The sequence below is a fragment of the Eublepharis macularius genome, chromosome 1 (assembly GCF_028583425.1).
Source record: "Eublepharis macularius isolate TG4126 chromosome 1, MPM_Emac_v1.0, whole genome shotgun sequence".
Lineage (NCBI taxonomy): Eukaryota > Metazoa > Chordata > Lepidosauria > Squamata > Eublepharidae > Eublepharis > Eublepharis macularius.
Window position 1 is genome coordinate 85,619,955 of NC_072790.1, and position 11,002 is coordinate 85,630,956.

The following is an 11,002-nucleotide window of genomic DNA, read 5'->3' on the forward strand; positions in this document are numbered from 1 at the left end:
TAACCTGTGAGGACTTAGAGATGGAGCAAAAGCATATGAGCTTGCTGCATTTCTCAGGACATGTCAACATTGAAACAGCAGGATCAAATCAAGCCCCATAAATTTATCTCAAGTACCATTTTAAACATTTTTGAAAATCTGTTACCATGTGCAGTTTCTATTTGCTTTGCAAATCACCATTTGTCATCTTATACACATTGGCCCTACAAAGGGAAAGATTAGAGTAAGTTGCATTCCTATGGTTTCCTTTAGTAATACAAAATAAACAAATACAGGTGTATATTCTACAACCCCTTTCAGTTCATGGCAGAACTCTCCAGTGGCTTAAGGAGTATCTCACAGAATGTGAGGCCAATGTTAATCAATGGTTTTAAATTAGTGAATAGATAAGTGCCCCCGGCTACATTGCATAATTTGAAAATGCTGGATTTAAAGAAGAAATTTACAGTCAGTTTCAGATTTCCTCCACAGCCCCTTCAATGATTTAACCATTTCAAGGATTTCACCATTAACTGTGAAATGGTTTACACAGTGGTAACATCAGGAGATAGGACGTCACAATTATTTGGAGAGACGTTTTAACACTAAAATGTAAAATGCAAAAAAATGAAAAAACAATCATCTAAAGTTTGACAGAGAAGCAAAACACAGATTTTTGGGAAAGGAACCGAGGGAGGGATAAAGTGGTCCTCCTTAATCATAAAGAAGCAAAACATAACCTAATGTTGACAGTTTGCCACATCCAATTTAACAGTGGTTAAATTCACCATGGTCTCGATATGCTTTAGCATTGGGAATGTGACACATTTTAAAAATCTAATTAAAAGAAGTTTAGGAAGAGAATGAGATACTGATGCTTTAGTTTTTACCAGTTCAACTCACAATCTGTTACAGGTTGCAGATAGCAAGCAAGTCTTTTGTTGATCAGTTTGGCTGTTTGTGAACAGTTCCAATAAAGTAATTTTTCAGATATTCAAAGAGAACAGTACTGTACAACTGGCAAAGTTTTATGCATGAGCATTGTAACAGAGCCTGACAGGAGTCCTACTGCCCCTCCCCTCACACACATCTCTTTTGCTGCCCACTACTGGGCAGGCAATTGTATAAATAGAGAGAGCAAATCAGTCAGCCACTGATTATAAACACTGGCCATTTCCTCACAGTCTAAAAATAGCGAGATATTCACAGAAGGCTTCCAGCTTCCTCACACAATTTTTGACACCATCCGTTTACAAAATGCCACAAATCACCTTTATGGCATTTTTTAAACGGATGGCATAAAAAACAGCATGAGGAAGCCAGCAGCCTTCGGTGAGTATTGCACTATTTTTAGACCTTGGGGAAATGGCCACTGTGTTTTTCTTTAAAGAGTCTTAGGTCATTTCCACACATCTTTAGAGGCATGGCCCACCCATGGAACTCTGGCAGCTTTTCCCTAGGGTTGCACACATCTCAGTTTGCAAAATGTTTGCAAATTGTTTTGTTACCATTTATTAGACTTTTTTTCTGGGACCTCGTTTTTATTGGTATCTTCTTTTGCTGCAGGCTGACAGACCGATTCTTCTGCACTCTTTGGCATGTGAATGGTTAAAGTGCTCTGAGGAATCCTCCAGTCACTGCCCAGCTCCTCCCCGGAGCTCTCAGCATGTGCAGAGTAAAAAAAAAAAAAAGATTGATTGATTCCATTTATATTCTGCCCTCCCCATGAATGGGCTCCGGGTGGGAAACAACGGTAGTTAAAACCAACAATAAAATCATAAATAGAGACAATTCCGTTCGATAAAAACATCACCCTGAATAGCAGATATACTTTCTTAACCGCAACCTACACACTCCACAGGATGGAGGGATAACGAGATGAACCAACCAATGGAAACCAGAGCAGGGGGTTACATTGCCCCCCCTCCCATCAGGAGACTGGCCCGAAGGCTTGATTCTGCCCCAGCCTCAGCCATTTGAAGAGGAGGCAGGTGATGATGATTAAAGTGCCCAACTTCCTTCTCAAACCGCTTTTTGTACAAACTCTGGATACTCTCCTGCGACTTCAAAGCTCAAGGTAAGCGCTTTTGGGAAGTGTGTGCGAAGGTTGAGTTTTCGGACTGACTCAGCAAACACATGCAATAAGTGGAGAAATGGTAGTAATGACCAGCTGTGTGGAAATGGCCTTACTGTTTGGTGGTTATTCAACTCTGTGTTATCAATACTCTCTTATACATGCATATTTTTATTAAGCTTTATGGGAGACATACTTTCCCTTGGCATACCATTTAATTACATTACCTGATGATCCTATGTAGAATGAGCTCACCTATTGCACAGATGCAAAGGCCACCACAAGGCAAGAAAATGAAACTTTTATCACCACAAGGAAGTGCTACTCCACTGCCATAGCTACTGCACAGGTGCAAAGTTGTTTGACAGTCACTTGAGATAGATGGGACAGGCAAAGAGATCAGAGATTTTGCTGATGGGTAATTGAAGTTGTGGAACATTTAATACTTACCTGTTGAACATGTGCACTGTGACGTTTGCAGCATCTCTAAGGGAAAAATTTTCAGAGTTCAAATTGTTTTGCACGTGACGAATGCTAAATGCTATCCAATCTGTTCATTGTAATCTAACTGATGTCCATATGACCACCATCATCCTTTCAAAATAAGTAGATCATAGAAGCAGATATCATAACAGCATAATATAATGACCCAGTAAGCTGACTGTAATCAAGGAGGTCTCTGGCTTAAATCTCAAACATGCTGCACATTCACTACAAAGCCAAGCTACATGTATTCTTACCTTCTCCCCAATCTACAATACGTGAATAACAATTCAGAACACGGAAAGCATTAAGAAGGTAAGTTCATAAGAAGAGCCCTGCTGGACCATACCGATGGTTCCATCTAGTGTAACAACCTGCTTCACACAGCGGCCAACTAGGTGCCCTTAAAGGACAACAAATAGAGCTTAGAGGCCAAGCCCTTCCTGATGTCACCCCTTAGCATGATTTTGCTGCCTCTGAATATAGGTATTCTTTTTAGTCACCATGGCTAGCAGCCATTGATGGACCTTTTCTCCATGAATCCCTTGACCATCCTTAAGCATTATATAAATACTGACAATTACTGTTATTGTAATTTTCCTAGTATGAAACTTCACAGAACTCATTGCCATCTACGTGTTTTCTGGACAAAGCCTGTGTGTTGCACTGATGAAGGCGATTTGCCATAAGCCAGTACCTCATTGGCACGTACAGGCAAGTGGAAGGCGGTTGGTGATCAGTAGCATTAGCAGAATCCTAACTTGCTGTAAGGCATGGGGAAAGGAATGAGGGTTAGCTCTTCTCTGCTGCAAATTGCTGTGACGGCTGGGGTAAACAGGGCTGAGAGCAATTCTGGCTGAGTTCAGAGCCCTGGTGGGGTTGCCCAGAATGCTGGCAGCCAGCAGGTCATCCATTAAAGGTAATCCACAGCAGTTGGGAAGGAGGGAATTCTGTACATCAATCATTAATAAAAACCTAGTTTAACTCACGCATTGGTATCTTGTGTCTTCATTCCAGGGTGCATGCAGGGATGATGAAAATTACCAACAGCATTTTAAAAAACAATTTGAAAGATGCAAGTTAGGGACAATAATTTACTAGGTTCACCACAAGCAATTACAATTTTATCATACTACCTACGTCTCTCTAAAGTAGCTTGTCTTCCTCATCCTTAGCCCATGTGCTGTTCAAACTCTCATGTGACACAGATACACTGGGAAGAAAAAGCTGCTATTTCAAGGCAGGTTGGACAGCCTCAAATATTTCCATCAAGATATAGAATGTGTTAAAGATATGCCCTTAATTACACTTTATCACTGTAGTACTGACACACAAAAAGTAAGTGCTGTGATGCCTGCCCTGTATGTGTCAGGTATTCAGTGGCATTGCTTTTTCAGATCACTTTTTTTTTTTTACAAAACCACATTTGTCACATTGAAGAACCTCTTTTTTAAAAAAGAAGAAGAATGTAACCCCCAGGTTCCCAAGGACCAGGTTCAATGTCTAGAGATAGATTTACCAATTCAAAATATAAATCTAATTTATTTAAATATAACAGAACACAACTATGAAAACATTCCCAAAGTTATCAGTAACCTGTGACCCCAGAGCAGAGTCCTACTCACAATCCCTTGGTAAAGTGTGCAGACAGCGTCCCAAATATCCAGAAGGCCTTGCCACAGCAGGACTCTGTGAAGATGCTGTCTGATTCCTGGGGCTTGCTTGTTGCCCTAGGAGCAGTTCCCCTTTTCTCCTAGCAAGATGAAGTGAGGCAGCTCTGCACTACGGTGCTGGTCTCAAGTAGTCAATGAGTTCAGCTGCCAGCAATTCCTACTTTTTGCTCTTCCTAGCTACTGCCGGTCTCCCAGGGAGAACAGTTCAGCCCTATGATCTTCATAGCTCCAAAGCTTGGAAACAAGCTTTGCCTTCCAAAGAACAGCAGCTTCAGCTCTTCTCTTTCTCTCCCCAGGTTTTCCAGCTAGCCTAGTCCTATATTATACCACCTCTCCTAGTCATGGTGACCTCTTTTTTATACACATGTCCCATGAGTTTTGATGGGAAATGTAGGCAACTTGGCAGAATGTTGGACAAGTGACAGTTGAAAAGTCCATTGGACAGCAGTCAGAGAGCCCAGCTGCAAGACTAGGATGCCTACATTTCCCATCAAAACTTGAGGGAAGCTGACAAGTGTCCAATCTGTGCCTTTTGTCACTTGTAGTTCTGCTCTTTGCTAAACATGCAAATTAATACAACCCTAGGTACAGCTCAGTTATCGGCTAGTCTGATCTATCTATGTATCTGCAGTCTATTAATCAGTTCTAGGTCCTAGGCCCCAAACCCTTTTTCCAGTACACACTTACAAGAAGAAGAAGAATGAAAAAGAGCATATGCTGGATCTCTGCAAAATAACAGAATACTCAAGTCCAAAGCAGATATGCTGGTATAAAACAACAAGAGGCGAGAGGAACAAGGGAGCCTAATTGTATCACTTAATGGGGGGACCCTAGGGTTGCCAGCCTCCAGGTAGTGGCTGGAGATATCCTGGAATTACAACTGGTCTCCAGGCCACATAGATCAGTTCACCTGGAGAAAATGGCTACTTTGGGGGTGGGCTCTATGAAATTATACCATGCCAGAACATTATACCATGCCAGAGAGCGCAGAACAGATCGGCCGTATAATGCCAAAACAGCCATTTTCTCCAGGGGAATTGTGATCTCCATTGTCTGGAGTTGTAATTCCAACAGATCTCCAGGTCCTACCTGGACGTTGGCAAGCCTATCTGTTGGAGAGCCCTGTTGTATCTGAACACATGCAATGAGCTTGCAATTAATACTGAATTTCCCATCAACATCACAGAAACTCAGCTTTAAAAATTCAGTTTATTACCAAAAAAGCACAACGTATTGTAATCAAACTAATGCATTCAGTTAATACTAAATCAAACAGTATAGGTCTAAAACCAATCCCTTATTTTCAAAGACAGTAATAACAGTTTGCACCTACACACTTATTATGCAAAATGCTTCACATGCATTATCTTGTTGTTATCTTTACAACAGTCCTGTAAAGTAGGACTGTACCTTTATTTTCTCCATGATGTACATGGGGAGCTGTGAAACACTGTCTTGTGTTAGGTTAGGTTGTCATAACCTAACAGTGCCTTGTGTTAGATTATGTTGCAGAAGCAGAGACTTCCCAGATGACAATTTAATACGCTGCAATAGCTTGTTCCAGTAATTCAGTGTTCCTAACATGCACATTTTAAATGTGTAGTACAGCACAGATTTGCTCCAAACACAATACACAAAAGTAATTTGTTAGGATAATATAAGACAGAAACTTAAGTGGATGTAATTAATTTATGAGTACTTTAAGTGCCAGACGTGTGTTGTTAACATCAGTGACAAGCTTATTGTTGGTTTGAATAGTTCTGCATTTCATCTTTTGTTTTGATAGTTTATTAAGCTGTGGTTGGGACTAGTAACAGGGAAGGATTCCAGCTGAGAAAAGGCCGGTTAGGAACTGGGAAGCAGATCTAATCTCAAACACAACATTAACAAGCATTCTCGGTGTTCAAACTTGGTGTATCATGATACTCATTTTTAACAAAACCCTCAATATTCTACTGCTTTCCAAATTAAAGGGTAAATTCTCAAGCATCAGTTTATAAGATTTTCCAGGAGAAATTAGAAATGTTGGATTCAAGAAAGCATACTGATGAACTTAAACAGAAAAAGTGTGCTTTGCTATGTCTAAAAATAAACAAGGTAAAGAATAATTCAGTCTTGGAACATGAGTATAAGTTATTAGTAAACTGTGCAATCCTTAGCATTGATTTCAATGGGTTTAAAAGGGTGTAACTATGCTTGGGTTCAATTGTATTCTGAGTTAGTCTGGGCTAAATTAGTTAGGTGTGGAACTGGGTAACTCTACACAGAATTACACTGAACAGCTGTAACGTCTAACACAACTGCAGTATATACCACGCACTGTGTATGCTATATAGTATCTACTTAGTGTATGTATTATCTTGCTCTTACTACATTATTTTCTACTTTTGTAATTTCATTTTTTGCATTATTTGATTCATCATATCCGATATTTTCAGTTTGTAATTTTTGTTATTCCAGTCTTATTGAATGGCTTATTTTATTTCTCATGCTATTTGATCATATTGACTTACACTGTATAATCCACCTTGAGTCTCGGTAAGAAAGGCGGACTATTAAATCAATCATTCAATCAATCAAAATTGAAGTCAGTGGAACTTACAGCTGAGAAAATATCACCTCACTGCATAGGGTTCAATTGTTACGGAATTCAGGGATCCAAGCCACAAGGTTTCTAGCGCTATAAGCATGAGGACTATAAGAATTCAAGGAGAGATACATGCTCATCTTAAAAAGATAAACCCTTTCACTCTTTGCACCTGATTACATATAACAGAATATATTGCTAGCATCATCCTGTAACCCCCTACCCCCACCCCCCGTGTAATGTTTTGTAAAAGAATCGCATGGTAAAATGTTGGTTAGTTGGTTGTCCATCTTTCTCACTGAAATCTAAGGTGGATTACAACAATGTGAGTAAAAATACAATATGATTGACAATGAGGACATTTACTGAGCAAAGTACATTCATGAACAACAGGTAGAACATTCCGGGAAACAGATACAATAGGGAATGGTAGCGGAAAAAAATTTAAACAAACATAAAGCCAAGCACAAAGATGAAATATATCTGAAACAAAGCATAACTAATTTCCATGGCATGTTTAGCAGAATGGAGACTTATTAGTAGGCACATATCTACACATCAGCAGACAGTACTCAAAAGAGTAGTATTTAGTCTCTGTCCCTACCAAGGCATCTCTCTGAGCTATTTCTTATTATACAGTCCTGTAAACTGGATAGAAAGCCCTCAAATAATCAAATTCATCATTTCACTACTGCTTGTAAGTGACAGCCAATGAACTGATTCAGAGATAGGGAGGCAATTGACACAATCACAGGCTTATTCTACCAAATGTTTCCAGAGACCCACATCAACAACTGGAAAAAAACCATTGTGCTGTGTAATTAGGCCTTCAGCGCAGTTGCTACATGTTTGTTTTGCAACAGCAAAAATGAAAGTCTATGGAATTTTCTTGTATTTGCATCACATGAGTACTTCTTGAATGATATTTGGGGGGCATGGTCACACTAGTGAGCTGTGAGAGAGACTAGTGTACCTTGAAAAATTAAGCCACTAGGTTAGAGTTATCCACACCACTCCAGTTGCTCTCCCACTGAGGTTTTGCTCCAGTTTGCCATTCAAACTGCAGCAAGGTCATCATCTTCTTCTTCTTCAACATCCATAGGACATTGTCCCTCAATCATTTCCTATCCAGGTTTCCTTTTGCTTTGGTGTTTCCTAAACCTAGTTTGATATGAACTTTTGGAAAGTATTGTTGACAAAGTATATCTGCTGCACACTGTTTGAAAAAGAAGGTGTACATGCCTATCTTGAAAAAAGCCCTCAGGTTGTACAGGGTAGAGGTAGTGGCTATGGAGGGGTGGGGCTGAGTCCAGCAAGTGCAGAGATAATCACCCTCTGGGAGCTCCATTGCAGTGGCAATGACAGGTGCACAGAGAATTTTCATTGTGTGGAAGCAATATTAATACCTGTCAGGGTGGAAAGTTTTAAATTGAATTGTTCCACCTTATTCTCTCCCACATTCATTCTGAGAGAAAAAGGATTAGAATTCCCTGATGCAGTTCAAAAAAAGTAATGTCTAGGTGAAACTCAGCAGTATCAGTATTTCACAGCAAATATTCCTCAGCTGTGACTGGGCAAAGGGGAGGATGGAATGCTGGGATGTAGTGTTAATTGGCTAATCCACAGTTTATTTATTGGTAGAGGTGGAAATGCCATCAAGGCACAGCCAACTCTTGGCAACCCTGTAAGGTTTTCAAGGCAAGAGATGTTCAGAGGTGGTGTGCTATTACCTGCCTCTTCATAGCAACTGTGGTGTTCTTTGGTAGTCTCCCATTCAACTACTAACCAAGGCTGATCCTGCTTAGCTTTTGAGATTCAATGCAATCGAGCTAGTCTGGGCCATCCAGATCATGATATATATATATATATATTTATATCCCACTTTTCTAAAACAACTGCTGTTCAAAGTGGCTCATAACCACTTACAAAACAATATTAAAATCAGATCATAAATGAAATAAAAGAAACCAACCACAAGCAAAGCATTTGCAAAGCCTAACAACGAGGTTTGTGTAATAAAAATAGCAGAACTAAAAGATGTATCAGAGTTTTTAAGTTGTCTCTTGTTACTTAATTGCCAGCAGGAGTTCCAAAGATGTGCTGCCACTACCAGAAAACCCTGGAAACCACTGGAAGCCACCTCAGAAGGCAGGAGAACCAAGAGAAACATCTTTAATAAAATTCAAGTGATTATGGGTCAGACAGAATACAGCAGCAAGTATTCTTTGGATATCCTTGGCTGCAAACAGGACACCTGCCTGTTGTTCTGGGGAGCATTGTGGAAATCTAAGAGTGAATGGTGCATCCAATTTTAATCCCTAAAAATCCATCAAAGTTTAAGAAAGAGTGTATTAATTTTTGTGAGGATTCTGCAGTGATGTTAGTTAATGCAAATACAGTTGTAGAATTGGATGGTACTGATTTAGATCCAGAACCAGTCAAAGGAAACTGAAGATTTCCTAACAAAAAATTGTATCACTGCACACATACACATTCTACATTCAAACATATCCTTCCTATTTAACTGTAGAATACCTCTTTCCTCACAGAACCAAGGATTAAAAATGTGGGCACATTAGCATTTTTGAACTTTTCAGTACTGTATTGACCTTGGGGGAAATGTAGTACAATTAATTGGTTGGGCCCCATGGTTTGCTCACTTTATCTCATGGTCGATGGGAACCATTGGATCCAATTCACTGACTACTTGGCTAACTGGTTTGTGGATAAAGCTGGCTAGGAAAGTGTATCAGTGAAGCTATGACTTATTTCCAAGTGTTAAAGCATGCACAGATGTAGGCTTGCTAAATGCTGATAAATAAATTGGATGTTATTTTTTAAAAAAATACATGTGATTACTTTTATCTTTATATTTAATTTTCATGGATAACAATTTTCATTCTCTAGACTGGAAAGAATGGTTAAAAGTTTCCATCCACCACAAAGTATGCTTTTAACTTTGAATCTGGTATACTGAAATGTTCATGCAGCTTTATGGCTTTTTAGACCTATGCCAATAGTACAATACTATAAATCACACACTATTTTTAATGTGCACAGAATAATATTTTATAATTAACAATTAGCCACTTAAATTCTTGTAAGGGAAAGGATACCTACAGGCTAATCTCTAAAACCACTTTATAACCAATTTCACAAGCTGATGTGACCTTTCTTTACTTTTCAATGTTAAGGACCTTGATACTTACATAGTAAAAGCAGGTCCATCTATTCTGTCTACTGATGTAATATAAAACTGAGGATATATGTTGAAAGAATTTTTTAAGAAGAATTTTGCTATGAAGTCCCGCTATCTTACATGAGAGCATAGGAAGAACCCTGCCACATCAGGTCAATGGCCCATCCAGCATCCTGTTTTCAGCAGCGGCCTAGTAGATGCCCTGAAAGGACACAGAGGCTAATACCATCACAGCTATAAGTGTTCCAAGGCAACTTGGCAATGGGCCAGAGATTTTCATGAAAATCCATCAGGATTTGGAATTCTGGCTGTCTTTGTTGTGCTATAGTTCCTCTACTTATCAGGATTATATGGACAGTGGGTTTTTTGAGAGTCATGGTGTACCATAATCTTAGAGGTCAACAAATTAGGGGCTCATGAGAAATCATGGGGTGGTGGTGATGGTGGACAATTTGGAAATCTCACTCCACTCTTGATTGCGTGTTAAGGGGAGCTCAGCTTTCTTTCCAGTCACTGTGATTCTCTCATAGCCCACAAGCTGGCTGCATGGCTTCAGGGTGATATGTTTTGGAATGTGTGCTTTTGGCTGCTCGGTTCTGGTCTTTCTGTGGCTTACTTCTGTTCTGCTGCCTGCTGCCAGGTTGGTTTTGCTGAGATTCTCTAGTTGGCATTCGTTCTGCTGGGATTCTCTGGTCTTGTGCTGCTTCTGGAACCATGTTGGTTATTTATGCAGTGGTTGCCCTTGTGTATTTGGCTAAGGCTTCTTTGCCCTGGTGAAGCACTGGAATTTTTCCTCCATAGGAAACAATGGAGAGTAGCTGGCAGCACTTTGTTCAGGAGCCTGTAGAATTGGACCCCTTGACTCAACCTTCTTGAAATTTGGGTTGTCTTTAGAGGCTAGGCAGCCTTCACTCATCTGCAGTTTTGGTGTAATTTGCATGAAAAACAGTCCCTTCAGCCCCCCAAGAAAGATTACTCCATAGGGAATAATAGACCAGGCTAATTTT